Below are 12,500 nucleotides of genomic sequence, written 5' to 3' on the forward strand. Positions count from 1 at the left end.
TCGAATGCTGCCAGCTGGTAACTTTACAATGATTCTTGCCTTTGTGTTCTCTTGAAAACCCTCTCTTCCAGTACAGATGACGGGAAACAATTTGAAAAAGACATTGGAACCCTTCTTCTTTTTCAGAGTTACATATAGCTTAGCATTTTTTACTTTGAAAGTTAGGCAAGCATTGTTCCTCACAAGTTCAGCCCTGCTCATGTACCAAGTTGAGAATGCTGCTTTGGAGGACTCCAGACTTGAAAATTGCAAAAAAGATATTACCACAGGGTAGCGTGGCCGAGCGGTCTAAGGCGCTGGATTAAGGCTCTAGTCTCTGCGGAGGCGTGGGTTCGAATCCCACCGCTGCCAAGCAGTGTTTTTAGGAGATGGCAGAAGAATTCTTATACCTAATCACTCTCAACAACGGTGCCTGACCCAAGGCTGAAGAGCAGTTATTCGCATGATGGTAGCAGAGAGCCATGCTACGATGCCATTTGCAAATGCTCATACCTGGCTTTGTTCTTAGGCGACATTGAAGACCCTGCAGTGTTTTGATAACAGGCAGGAAATGATGCATCTTTCCTCTTCTGACAGAAGACAAATTCAGCTTCTTCTACAAGAATGTCAGCAAATACAGTCTTCCTGTGGTAGCGTGTCTGAGTGGTCTAAGGCACTGGATTTAGGCTCCAGTCTCTGAGAAGGCATGGGATCGAATGCTGCCAGCTGGTAACTTTACAATGATTCTTGCCTTTGTGTTCTCTTGAAAACCCTCTCTTCCAGTACAGATGACGGGAAACAATTTGAAAAAGACATTGGAACCCTTCTTCTTTTTCAGAGTTACATATAGCTTAGCATTTTTTACTTTGAAAGTTAGGCAAGCATTGTTCCTCACAAGTTCAGCCCTGCTCATGTACCAAGTTGAGAATGCTGCTTTGGAGGACTCCAGACTTGAAAATTGCAAAAAAGATATTACCAAAGGGTAGCGTGGCCGAGCGGTCTAAGGCGCTGGATTTAGGCTCCAGTCTCTGCGGAGGCGTGGGTTCGAATCCCACCGCTGCCAAGCAGTGTTTTTAAGAGATGGCAGAAGAATTCTTATACCTAATCACTCTCAACAATGGTGCCTGACCCAAGGCTGAAGAGCAGTCATTCGCATGATGGTAGCAGAGAGCCATGCTACGATGCCATTTGCAAATGCTCATACCTGGCTTTGTTCTTAGGCGACATTGAAGACCCTGCAGTGTTTTGATAACAGGCAGGAAATGATGCATCTTTCCTCTTCTGACAGAAGACAAATTCAGCTTCTTCTACAAGAATGTCAGCAAATACAGTCTTCCTGTGGTAGCGTGTCTGAGTGGTCTAAGGCACTGGATTTAGGCTCCAGTCTCTGAGAAGGCATGGGATCGAATGCTGCCAGCTGGTAACTTTACAATGATTCTTGCCTTTGTGTTCTCTTGAAAACCCTCTCTTCCAGTACAGATGACGGGAAACAATTTGAAAAAGACATTGGAACCCTTCTTCTTTTTCAGAGTTACATATAGCTTAGCATTTTTTACTTTGAAAGTTAGGCAAGCATTGTTCCTCACAAGTTCAGCCCTGCTCATGTACCAAGTTGAGAATGCTGCTTTGGAGGACTCCAGACTTGAAAATTGCAAAAAAGAGATTACCACAGGGTAGCGTGGCCGAGCGGTCTAAGGCGCTGGATTAAGGCTCCAGTCTCTGCGGAGGCGTGGGTTCGAATCCCACCGCTGCCAAGCAGTTTTTTTGGAGATGGCAGAAGAATTCTTATACCTAATCACTCTCAACAACGGTGCCTGACCCAAGGCTGAAGAGCAGTTATTCGCATGATGGTAGCAGAGAGCCATGCTACGATGCCATTTGCAAATGCTCATACCTGGCTTTGTTCTTAGGCGACATTGAAGACCCTGCAGTGTTTTGATAACAGGCAGGAAATGATGCATCTTTCCTCTTCTGACAGAAGACAAATTCAGCTTCTTCTACAAGAATGTCAGCAAATACAGTCTTCCTGTGGTAGCGTGTCTGAGTGGTCTAAGGCACTGGATTTAGGCTCCAGTCTCTGAGAAGGCATGGGATCGAATGCTGCCAGCTGGTAACTTTACAATGATTCTTGCCTTTGTGTTCTCTTGAAAACCCTCTCTTCCAGTACAGATGACGGGAAACAATTTGAAAAAGACATTGGAACCCTTCTTCTTTTTCAGAGTTACATATAGCTTAGCATTTTTTACTTTGAAAGTTAGGCAAGCATTGTTCCTCACAAGTTCAGCCCTGCTCATGTACCAAGTTGAGAATGCTGCTTTGGAGGACTCCAGACTTGAAAATTGCAAAAAAGATATTACCACAGGGTAGCGTGGCCGAGCGGTCTAAGGCGCTGGATTAAGGCTCTAGTCTCTGCGGAGGCGTGGGTTCGAATCCCACCGCTGCCAAGCAGTGTTTTTAGGAGATGGCAGAAGAATTCTTATACCTAATCACTCTCAACAACGGTGCCTGACCCAAGGCTGAAGAGCAGTTATTCGCATGATGGTAGCAGAGAGCCATGCTACGATGCCATTTGCAAATGCTCATACCTGGCTTTGTTCTTAGGCGACATTGAAGACCCTGCAGTGTTTTGATAACAGGCAGGAAATGATGCATCTTTCCTCTTCTGACAGAAGACAAATTCAGCTTCTTCTACAAGAATGTCAGCAAATACAGTCTTCCTGTGGTAGCGTGTCTGAGTGGTCTAAGGCACTGGATTTAGGCTCCAGTCTCTGAGAAGGCATGGGATCGAATGCTGCCAGCTGGTAACTTTACAATGATTCTTGCCTTTGTGTTCTCTTGAAACCCTCTCTTCCAGTACAGATGACGGGAAACAATTTGAAAAAGACATTGGAACCCTTCTTCTTTTTCAGAGTTACATATAGCTTAGCATTTTTTACTTTGAAAGTTAGGCAAGCATTGTTCCTCACAAGTTCAGCCCTGCTCATGTACCAAGTTGAGAATGCTGCTTTGGAGGACTCCAGACTTGAAAATTGCAAAAAAGATATTACCAAAGGGTAGCGTGGCCGAGCGGTCTAAGGCGCTGGATTTAGGCTCCAGTCTCTGCGGAGGCGTGGGTTCGAATCCCACCGCTGCCAAGCAGTGTTTTTAAGAGATGGCAGAAGAATTCTTATACCTAATCACTCTCAACAATGGTGCCTGACCCAAGGCTGAAGAGCAGTCATTCGCATGATGGTAGCAGAGAGCCATGCCACGATGCCATTTGCATATGCTCATACCTGGCTTTGTTCTTAGGCGACATTGAAGACCCTGCGGTGTTTTGATAACAGGCAGGAAATGATGCATCTTTCCTCTTCTGACAGAAGAAAAATTCACCTTCTTCCACAAGAATGTCAGCAAATGCAGTCTTCCTGTGGTAGCGTGTCTGAGTGGTCTAAGGCACTGGATTTAGGCTCCAGTCTCTGAGAAGGCATGGGATCGAATGCTGCCAGCTGGTAACTTTACAATGATTCTTGCCTTTGTGTTCTCTTGAAAACCCTCTCTTCCAGTACAGATGACGGGAAACAATTTGAAAAAGACATTGGAACCCTTCTTCTTTTTCAGAGTTACATATAGCTTAGCATTTTTTACTTTGAAAGTTAGGCAAGCATTGTTCCTCACAAGTTCAGCCCTGCTCATGTACCAAGTTGAGAATGCTGCTTTGGAGGACTCCAGACTTGAAAATTGCAAAAAAGAGATTACCACAGGGTAGCGTGGCCGAGCGGTCTAAGGCGCTGGATTAAGGCTCCAGTCTCTGCGGAGGCGTGGGTTCGAATCCCACCGCTGCCAAGCAGTTTTTTTGGAGATGGCAGAAGAATTCTTATACCTAATCACTCTCAACAACGGTGCCTGACCCAAGGCTGAAGAGCAGTTATTCGCATGATGGTAGCAGAGAGCCATGCTACGATGCCATTTGCAAATGCTCATACCTGGCTTTGTTCTTAGGCGACATTGAAGACCCTGCAGTGTTTTGATAACAGGCAGGAAATGATGCATCTTTCCTCTTCTGACAGAAGACAAATTCAGCTTCTTCTACAAGAATGTCAGCAAATACAGTCTTCCTGTGGTAGCGTGTCTGAGTGGTCTAAGGCACTGGATTTAGGCTCCAGTCTCTGAGAAGGCATGGGATCGAATGCTGCCAGCTGGTAACTTTACAATGATTCTTGCCTTTGTGTTCTCTTGAAAACCCTCTCTTCCAGTACAGATGACGGGAAACAATTTGAAAAAGACATTGGAACCCTTCTTCTTTTTCAGAGTTACATATAGCTTAGCATTTTTTACTTTGAAAGTTAGGCAAGCATTGTTCCTCACAAGTTCAGCCCTGCTCATGTACCAAGTTGAGAATGCTGCTTTGGAGGACTCCAGACTTGAAAATTGCAAAAAAGATATTACCAAAGGGTAGCGTGGCCGAGCGGTCTAAGGCGCTGGATTTAGGCTCCAGTCTCTGCGGAGGCGTGGGTTCGAATCCCACCGCTGCCAAGCAGTGTTTTTAAGAGATGGCAGAAGAATTCTTATACCTAATCACTCTCAACAATGGTGCCTGACCCAAGGCTGAAGAGCAGTCATTCGCATGATGGTAGCAGAGAGCCATGCCACGATGCCATTTGCATATGCTCATACCTGGCTTTGTTCTTAGGCGACATTGAAGACCCTGCGGTGTTTTGATAACAGGCAGGAAATGATGCATCTTTCCTCTTCTGACAGAAGAAAAATTCACCTTCTTCCACAAGAATGTCAGCAAATGCAGTCTTCCTGTGGTAGCGTGTCTGAGTGGTCTAAGGCACTGGATTTAGGCTCCAGTCTCTGAGAAGGCATGGGATCGAATGCTGCCAGCTGGTAACTTTACAATGATTCTTGCCTTTGTGTTCTCTTGAAAACCCTCTCTTCCAGTACAGATGACGGGAAACAATTTGAAAAAGACATTGGAACCCTTCTTCTTTTTCAGAGTTACATATAGCTTAGCATTTTTTACTTTGAAAGTTAGGCAAGCATTGTTCCTCACAAGTTCAGCCCTGCTCATGTACCAAGTTGAGAATGCTGCTTTGGAGGACTCCAGACTTGAAAATTGCAAAAAAGAGATTACCACAGGGTAGCGTGGCCGAGCGGTCTAAGGCGCTGGATTAAGGCTCCAGTCTCTGCGGAGGCGTGGGTTCGAATCCCACCGCTGCCAAGCAGTTTTTTTGGAGATGGCAGAAGAATTCTTATACCTAATCACTCTCAACAACGGTGCCTGACCCAAGGCTGAAGAGCAGTTATTCGCATGATGGTAGCAGAGAGCCATGCTACGATGCCATTTGCAAATGCTCATACCTGGCTTTGTTCTTAGGCGACATTGAAGACCCTGCAGTGTTTTGATAACAGGCAGGAAATGATGCATCTTTCCTCTTCTGACAGAAGACAAATTCAGCTTCTTCTACAAGAATGTCAGCAAATACAGTCTTCCTGTGGTAGCGTGTCTGAGTGGTCTAAGGCACTGGATTTAGGCTCCAGTCTCTGAGAAGGCATGGGATCGAATGCTGCCAGCTGGTAACTTTACAATGATTCTTGCCTTTGTGTTCTCTTGAAAACCCTCTCTTCCAGTACAGATGACGGGAAACAATTTGAAAAAGACATTGGAACCCTTCTTCTTTTTCAGAGTTACATATAGCTTAGCATTTTTTACTTTGAAAGTTAGGCAAGCATTGTTCCTCACAAGTTCAGCCCTGCTCATGTACCAAGTTGAGAATGCTGCTTTGGAGGACTCCAGACTTGAAAATTGCAAAAAAGATATTACCACAGGGTAGCGTGGCCGAGCGGTCTAAGGCGCTGGATTAAGGCTCTAGTCTCTGCGGAGGCGTGGGTTCGAATCCCACCGCTGCCAAGCAGTGTTTTTAGGAGATGGCAGAAGAATTCTTATACCTAATCACTCTCAACAACGGTGCCTGACCCAAGGCTGAAGAGCAGTTATTCGCATGATGGTAGCAGAGAGCCATGCTACGATGCCATTTGCAAATGCTCATACCTGGCTTTGTTCTTAGGCGACATTGAAGACCCTGCAGTGTTTTGATAACAGGCAGGAAATGATGCATCTTTCCTCTTCTGACAGAAGACAAATTCAGCTTCTTCTACAAGAATGTCAGCAAATACAGTCTTCCTGTGGTAGCGTGTCTGAGTGGTCTAAGGCACTGGATTTAGGCTCCAGTCTCTGAGAAGGCATGGGATCGAATGCTGCCAGCTGGTAACTTTACAATGATTCTTGCCTTTGTGTTCTCTTGAAAACCCTCTCTTCCAGTACAGATGACGGGAAACAATTTGAAAAAGACATTGGAACCCTTCTTCTTTTTCAGAGTTACATATAGCTTAGCATTTTTTACTTTGAAAGTTAGGCAAGCATTGTTCCTCACAAGTTCAGCCCTGCTCATGTACCAAGTTGAGAATGCTGCTTTGGAGGACTCCAGACTTGAAAATTGCAAAAAAGATATTACCAAAGGGTAGCGTGGCCGAGCGGTCTAAGGCGCTGGATTTAGGCTCCAGTCTCTGCGGAGGCGTGGGTTCGAATCCCACCGCTGCCAAGCAGTGTTTTTAAGAGATGGCAGAAGAATTCTTATACCTAATCACTCTCAACAATGGTGCCTGACCCAAGGCTGAAGAGCAGTCATTCGCATGATGGTAGCAGAGAGCCATGCTACGATGCCATTTGCAAATGCTCATACCTGGCTTTGTTCTTAGGCGACATTGAAGACCCTGCAGTGTTTTGATAACAGGCAGGAAATGATGCATCTTTCCTCTTCTGACAGAAGACAAATTCAGCTTCTTCTACAAGAATGTCAGCAAATACAGTCTTCCTGTGGTAGCGTGTCTGAGTGGTCTAAGGCACTGGATTTAGGCTCCAGTCTCTGAGAAGGCATGGGATCGAATGCTGCCAGCTGGTAACTTTACAATGATTCTTGCCTTTGTGTTCTCTTGAAAACCCTCTCTTCCAGTACAGATGACGGGAAACAATTTGAAAAAGACATTGGAACCCTTCTTCTTTTTCAGAGTTACATATAGCTTAGCATTTTTTACTTTGAAAGTTAGGCAAGCATTGTTCCTCACAAGTTCAGCCCTGCTCATGTACCAAGTTGAGAATGCTGCTTTGGAGGACTCCAGACTTGAAAATTGCAAAAAAGAGATTACCACAGGGTAGCGTGGCCGAGCGGTCTAAGGCGCTGGATTAAGGCTCCAGTCTCTGCGGAGGCGTGGGTTCGAATCCCACCGCTGCCAAGCAGTTTTTTTGGAGATGGCAGAAGAATTCTTATACCTAATCACTCTCAACAACGGTGCCTGACCCAAGGCTGAAGAGCAGTTATTCGCATGATGGTAGCAGAGAGCCATGCTACGATGCCATTTGCAAATGCTCATACCTGGCTTTGTTCTTAGGCGACATTGAAGACCCTGCAGTGTTTTGATAACAGGCAGGAAATGATGCATCTTTCCTCTTCTGACAGAAGACAAATTCAGCTTCTTCTACAAGAATGTCAGCAAATACAGTCTTCCTGTGGTAGCGTGTCTGAGTGGTCTAAGGCACTGGATTTAGGCTCCAGTCTCTGAGAAGGCATGGGATCGAATGCTGCCAGCTGGTAACTTTACAATGATTCTTGCCTTTGTGTTCTCTTGAAAACCCTCTCTTCCAGTACAGATGACGGGAAACAATTTGAAAAAGACATTGGAACCCTTCTTCTTTTTCAGAGTTACATATAGCTTAGCATTTTTTACTTTGAAAGTTAGGCAAGCATTGTTCCTCACAAGTTCAGCCCTGCTCATGTACCAAGTTGAGAATGCTGCTTTGGAGGACTCCAGACTTGAAAATTGCAAAAAAGATATTACCACAGGGTAGCGTGGCCGAGCGGTCTAAGGCGCTGGATTAAGGCTCTAGTCTCTGCGGAGGCGTGGGTTCGAATCCCACCGCTGCCAAGCAGTGTTTTTAGGAGATGGCAGAAGAATTCTTATACCTAATCACTCTCAACAACGGTGCCTGACCCAAGGCTGAAGAGCAGTTATTCGCATGATGGTAGCAGAGAGCCATGCTACGATGCCATTTGCAAATGCTCATACCTGGCTTTGTTCTTAGGCGACATTGAAGACCCTGCAGTGTTTTGATAACAGGCAGGAAATGATGCATCTTTCCTCTTCTGACAGAAGACAAATTCAGCTTCTTCTACAAGAATGTCAGCAAATACAGTCTTCCTGTGGTAGCGTGTCTGAGTGGTCTAAGGCACTGGATTTAGGCTCCAGTCTCTGAGAAGGCATGGGATCGAATGCTGCCAGCTGGTAACTTTACAATGATTCTTGCCTTTGTGTTCTCTTGAAAACCCTCTCTTCCAGTACAGATGACGGGAAACAATTTGAAAAAGACATTGGAACCCTTCTTCTTTTTCAGAGTTACATATAGCTTAGCATTTTTTACTTTGAAAGTTAGGCAAGCATTGTTCCTCACAAGTTCAGCCCTGCTCATGTACCAAGTTGAGAATGCTGCTTTGGAGGACTCCAGACTTGAAAATTGCAAAAAAGATATTACCAAAGGGTAGCGTGGCCGAGCGGTCTAAGGCGCTGGATTTAGGCTCCAGTCTCTGCGGAGGCGTGGGTTCGAATCCCACCGCTGCCAAGCAGTGTTTTTAAGAGATGGCAGAAGAATTCTTATACCTAATCACTCTCAACAATGGTGCCTGACCCAAGGCTGAAGAGCAGTCATTCGCATGATGGTAGCAGAGAGCCATGCTACGATGCCATTTGCAAATGCTCATACCTGGCTTTGTTCTTAGGCGACATTGAAGACCCTGCAGTGTTTTGATAACAGGCAGGAAATGATGCATCTTTCCTCTTCTGACAGAAGACAAATTCAGCTTCTTCTACAAGAATGTCAGCAAATACAGTCTTCCTGTGGTAGCGTGTCTGAGTGGTCTAAGGCACTGGATTTAGGCTCCAGTCTCTGAGAAGGCATGGGATCGAATGCTGCCAGCTGGTAACTTTACAATGATTCTTGCCTTTGTGTTCTCTTGAAAACCCTCTCTTCCAGTACAGATGACGGGAAACAATTTGAAAAAGACATTGGAACCCTTCTTCTTTTTCAGAGTTACATATAGCTTAGCATTTTTTACTTTGAAAGTTAGGCAAGCATTGTTCCTCACAAGTTCAGCCCTGCTCATGTACCAAGTTGAGAATGCTGCTTTGGAGGACTCCAGACTTGAAAATTGCAAAAAAGATATTACCACAGGGTAGCGTGGCCGAGCGGTCTAAGGCGCTGGATTAAGGCTCTAGTCTCTGCGGAGGCGTGGGTTCGAATCCCACCGCTGCCAAGCAGTGTTTTTAGGAGATGGCAGAAGAATTCTTATACCTAATCACTCTCAACAACGGTGCCTGACCCAAGGCTGAAGAGCAGTTATTCGCATGATGGTAGCAGAGAGCCATGCTACGATGCCATTTGCAAATGCTCATACCTGGCTTTGTTCTTAGGCGACATTGAAGACCCTGCAGTGTTTTGATAACAGGCAGGAAATGATGCATCTTTCCTCTTCTGACAGAAGACAAATTCAGCTTCTTCTACAAGAATGTCAGCAAATACAGTCTTCCTGTGGTAGCGTGTCTGAGTGGTCTAAGGCACTGGATTTAGGCTCCAGTCTCTGAGAAGGCATGGGATTGAATGCTGCCAGCTGGTAACTTTACAATGATTCTTGCCTTTGTGTTCTCTTGAAAACCCTCTCTTCCAGTACAGATGACGGGAAACAATTTGAAAAAGACATTGGAACCCTTCTTCTTTTTCAGAGTTACATATAGCTTAGCATTTTTTACTTTGAAAGTTAGGCAAGCATTGTTCCTCACAAGTTCAGCCCTGCTCATGTACCAAGTTGAGAATGCTGCTTTGGAGGACTCCAGACTTGAAAATTGCAAAAAAGATATTACCAAAGGGTAGCGTGGCCGAGCGGTCTAAGGCGCTGGATTTAGGCTCCAGTCTCTGCGGAGGCGTGGGTTCGAATCCCACCGCTGCCAAGCAGTGTTTTTAAGAGATGGCAGAAGAATTCTTATACCTAATCACTCTCAACAATGGTGCCTGACCCAAGGCTGAAGAGCAGTCATTCGCATGATGGTAGCAGAGAGCCATGCCACGATGCCATTTGCAAATGCTCATACCTGGCTTTGTTCTTAGGCGACATTGAAGACCCTGCAGTGTTTTGATAACAGGCAGGAAATGATGCATCTTTCCTCTTCTGACAGAAGACAAATTCAGCTTCTTCTACAAGAATGTCAGCAAATACAGTCTTCCTGTGGTAGCGTGTCTGAGTGGTCTAAGGCACTGGATTTAGGCTCCAGTCTCTGAGAAGGCATGGGATCGAATGCTGCCAGCTGGTAACTTTACAATGATTCTTGCCTTTGTGTTCTCTTGAAAACCCTCTCTTCCAGTACAGATGACGGGAAACAATTTGAAAAAGACATTGGAACCCTTCTTCTTTTTCAGAGTTACATATAGCTTAGCATTTTTTACTTTGAAAGTTAGGCAAGCATTGTTCCTCACAAGTTCAGCCCTGCTCATGTACCAAGTTGAGAATGCTGCTTTGGAGGACTCCAGACTTGAAAATTGCAAAAAAGATATTACCAAAGGGTAGCGTGGCCGAGCGGTCTAAGGCGCTGGATTTAGGCTCCAGTCTCTGCGGAGGCGTGGGTTCGAATCCCACCGCTGCCAAGCAGTGTTTTTAGGAGATGGCAGAAGAATTCTTATACCTAATCACTCTCAACAACGGTGCCTGACCCAAGGCTGAAGAGCAGTTATTCGCATGATGGTAGCAGAGAGCCATGCTACGATGCCATTTGCAAATGCTCATACCTGGCTTTGTTCTTAGGCGACATTGAAGACCCTGCAGTGTTTTGATAACAGGCAGGAAATGATGCATCTTTCCTCTTCTGACAGAAGACAAATTCAGCTTCTTCTACAAGAATGTCAGCAAATACAGTCTTCCTGTGGTAGCGTGTCTGAGTGGTCTAAGGCACTGGATTTAGGCTCCAGTCTCTGAGAAGGCATGGGATCGAATGCTGCCAGCTGGTAACTTTACAATGATTCTTGCCTTTGTGTTCTCTTGAAAACCCTCTCTTCCAGTACAGATGACGGGAAACAATTTGAAAAAGACATTGGAACCCTTCTTCTTTTTCAGAGTTACATATAGCTTAGCATTTTTTACTTTGAAAGTTAGGCAAGCATTGTTCCTCACAAGTTCAGCCCTGCTCATGTACCAAGTTGAGAATGCTGCTTTGGAGGACTCCAGACTTGAAAATTGCAAAAAAGATATTACCAAAGGGTAGCGTGGCCGAGCGGTCTAAGGCGCTGGATTTAGGCTCCAGTCTCTGCGGAGGCGTGGGTTCGAATCCCACCGCTGCCAAGCAGTGTTTTTAAGAGATGGCAGAAGAATTCTTATACCTAATCACTCTCAACAATGGTGCCTGACCCAAGGCTGAAGAGCAGTCATTCGCATGATGGTAGCAGAGAGCCATGCTACGATGCCATTTGCAAATGCTCATACCTGGCTTTGTTCTTAGGCGACATTGAAGACCCTGCAGTGTTTTGATAACAGGCAGGAAATGATGCATCTTTCCTCTTCTGACAGAAGACAAATTCAGCTTCTTCTACAAGAATGTCAGCAAATACAGTCTTCCTGTGGTAGCGTGTCTGAGTGGTCTAAGGCACTGGATTTAGGCTCCAGTCTCTGAGAAGGCATGGGATCGAATGCTGCCAGCTGGTAACTTTACAATGATTCTTGCCTTTGTGTTCTCTTGAAAACCCTCTCTTCCAGTACAGATGACGGGAAACAATTTGAAAAAGACATTGGAACCCTTCTTCTTTTTCAGAGTTACATATAGCTTAGCATTTTTTACTTTGAAAGTTAGGCAAGCATTGTTCCTCACAAGTTCAGCCCTGCTCATGTACCAAGTTGAGAATGCTGCTTTGGAGGACTCCAGACTTGAAAATTGCAAAAAAGATATTACCACAGGGTAGCGTGGCCGAGCGGTCTAAGGCGCTGGATTAAGGCTCTAGTCTCTGCGGAGGCGTGGGTTCGAATCCCACCGCTGCCAAGCAGTGTTTTTAGGAGATGGCAGAAGAATTCTTATACCTAATCACTCTCAACAACGGTGCCTGACCCAAGGCTGAAGAGCAGTTATTCGCATGATGGTAGCAGAGAGCCATGCTACGATGCCATTTGCAAATGCTCATACCTGGCTTTGTTCTTAGGCGACATTGAAGACCCTGCAGTGTTTTGATAACAGGCAGGAAATGATGCATCTTTCCTCTTCTGACAGAAGACAAATTCAGCTTCTTCTACAAGAATGTCAGCAAATACAGTCTTCCTGTGGTAGCGTGTCTGAGTGGTCTAAGGCACTGGATTTAGGCTCCAGTCTCTGAGAAGGCATGGGATTGAATGCTGCCAGCTGGTAACTTTACAATGATTCTTGCCTTTGTGTTCTCTTGAAAACCCTCTCTT

The 12,500-nt window shown here is 45.3% G+C and overlaps 18 non-coding genes across 18 annotated transcripts; all 18 read left to right on the forward strand.

The window, feature by feature from the left end:
* The first annotated feature begins 269 nt into the window (after nt 1–269).
* trnal-aag (transfer RNA leucine (anticodon AAG)) lies at nt 270–351 on the forward strand. The gene has a single exon. It is a non-coding gene; the product is annotated as a tRNA-Leu (tRNA).
* A 609-nt stretch (nt 352–960) lies between these two features.
* Nucleotides 961–1,042, forward strand: trnal-uag (transfer RNA leucine (anticodon UAG)). The gene has a single exon. It is a non-coding gene; the product is annotated as a tRNA-Leu (tRNA).
* A 609-nt stretch (nt 1,043–1,651) lies between these two features.
* trnal-aag (transfer RNA leucine (anticodon AAG)) lies at nt 1,652–1,733 on the forward strand. The gene has a single exon. It is a non-coding gene; the product is annotated as a tRNA-Leu (tRNA).
* Nucleotides 1,734–2,341: 608 nt separating this feature from the next.
* Nucleotides 2,342–2,423, forward strand: trnal-aag (transfer RNA leucine (anticodon AAG)). Its single transcript has one exon. It is a non-coding gene; the product is annotated as a tRNA-Leu (tRNA).
* Nucleotides 2,424–3,031: 608 nt separating this feature from the next.
* On the forward strand, nt 3,032–3,113 carry trnal-uag (transfer RNA leucine (anticodon UAG)). The gene has a single exon. It is a non-coding gene; the product is annotated as a tRNA-Leu (tRNA).
* A 609-nt stretch (nt 3,114–3,722) lies between these two features.
* Nucleotides 3,723–3,804, forward strand: trnal-aag (transfer RNA leucine (anticodon AAG)). The gene has a single exon. It is a non-coding gene; the product is annotated as a tRNA-Leu (tRNA).
* Nucleotides 3,805–4,412: 608 nt separating this feature from the next.
* Nucleotides 4,413–4,494, forward strand: trnal-uag (transfer RNA leucine (anticodon UAG)). Its single transcript has one exon. It is a non-coding gene; the product is annotated as a tRNA-Leu (tRNA).
* A 609-nt stretch (nt 4,495–5,103) lies between these two features.
* trnal-aag (transfer RNA leucine (anticodon AAG)) lies at nt 5,104–5,185 on the forward strand. Its single transcript has one exon. It is a non-coding gene; the product is annotated as a tRNA-Leu (tRNA).
* A 608-nt stretch (nt 5,186–5,793) lies between these two features.
* On the forward strand, nt 5,794–5,875 carry trnal-aag (transfer RNA leucine (anticodon AAG)). Its single transcript has one exon. It is a non-coding gene; the product is annotated as a tRNA-Leu (tRNA).
* A 609-nt stretch (nt 5,876–6,484) lies between these two features.
* trnal-uag (transfer RNA leucine (anticodon UAG)) lies at nt 6,485–6,566 on the forward strand. The gene has a single exon. It is a non-coding gene; the product is annotated as a tRNA-Leu (tRNA).
* Nucleotides 6,567–7,175: 609 nt separating this feature from the next.
* trnal-aag (transfer RNA leucine (anticodon AAG)) lies at nt 7,176–7,257 on the forward strand. The gene has a single exon. It is a non-coding gene; the product is annotated as a tRNA-Leu (tRNA).
* A 608-nt stretch (nt 7,258–7,865) lies between these two features.
* On the forward strand, nt 7,866–7,947 carry trnal-aag (transfer RNA leucine (anticodon AAG)). The gene has a single exon. It is a non-coding gene; the product is annotated as a tRNA-Leu (tRNA).
* Nucleotides 7,948–8,556: 609 nt separating this feature from the next.
* trnal-uag (transfer RNA leucine (anticodon UAG)) lies at nt 8,557–8,638 on the forward strand. Its single transcript has one exon. It is a non-coding gene; the product is annotated as a tRNA-Leu (tRNA).
* Nucleotides 8,639–9,247: 609 nt separating this feature from the next.
* On the forward strand, nt 9,248–9,329 carry trnal-aag (transfer RNA leucine (anticodon AAG)). The gene has a single exon. It is a non-coding gene; the product is annotated as a tRNA-Leu (tRNA).
* A 609-nt stretch (nt 9,330–9,938) lies between these two features.
* trnal-uag (transfer RNA leucine (anticodon UAG)) lies at nt 9,939–10,020 on the forward strand. The gene has a single exon. It is a non-coding gene; the product is annotated as a tRNA-Leu (tRNA).
* A 609-nt stretch (nt 10,021–10,629) lies between these two features.
* trnal-uag (transfer RNA leucine (anticodon UAG)) lies at nt 10,630–10,711 on the forward strand. The gene has a single exon. It is a non-coding gene; the product is annotated as a tRNA-Leu (tRNA).
* A 609-nt stretch (nt 10,712–11,320) lies between these two features.
* On the forward strand, nt 11,321–11,402 carry trnal-uag (transfer RNA leucine (anticodon UAG)). The gene has a single exon. It is a non-coding gene; the product is annotated as a tRNA-Leu (tRNA).
* A 609-nt stretch (nt 11,403–12,011) lies between these two features.
* On the forward strand, nt 12,012–12,093 carry trnal-aag (transfer RNA leucine (anticodon AAG)). Its single transcript has one exon. It is a non-coding gene; the product is annotated as a tRNA-Leu (tRNA).
* Nucleotides 12,094–12,500: the final 407 nt, after the last annotated feature.

This window comes from Brachyhypopomus gauderio, unplaced genomic scaffold, assembly GCF_052324685.1.
Source record: "Brachyhypopomus gauderio isolate BG-103 unplaced genomic scaffold, BGAUD_0.2 sc130, whole genome shotgun sequence".
Taxonomy (NCBI): Eukaryota; Metazoa; Chordata; class Actinopteri; order Gymnotiformes; family Hypopomidae; genus Brachyhypopomus; species Brachyhypopomus gauderio.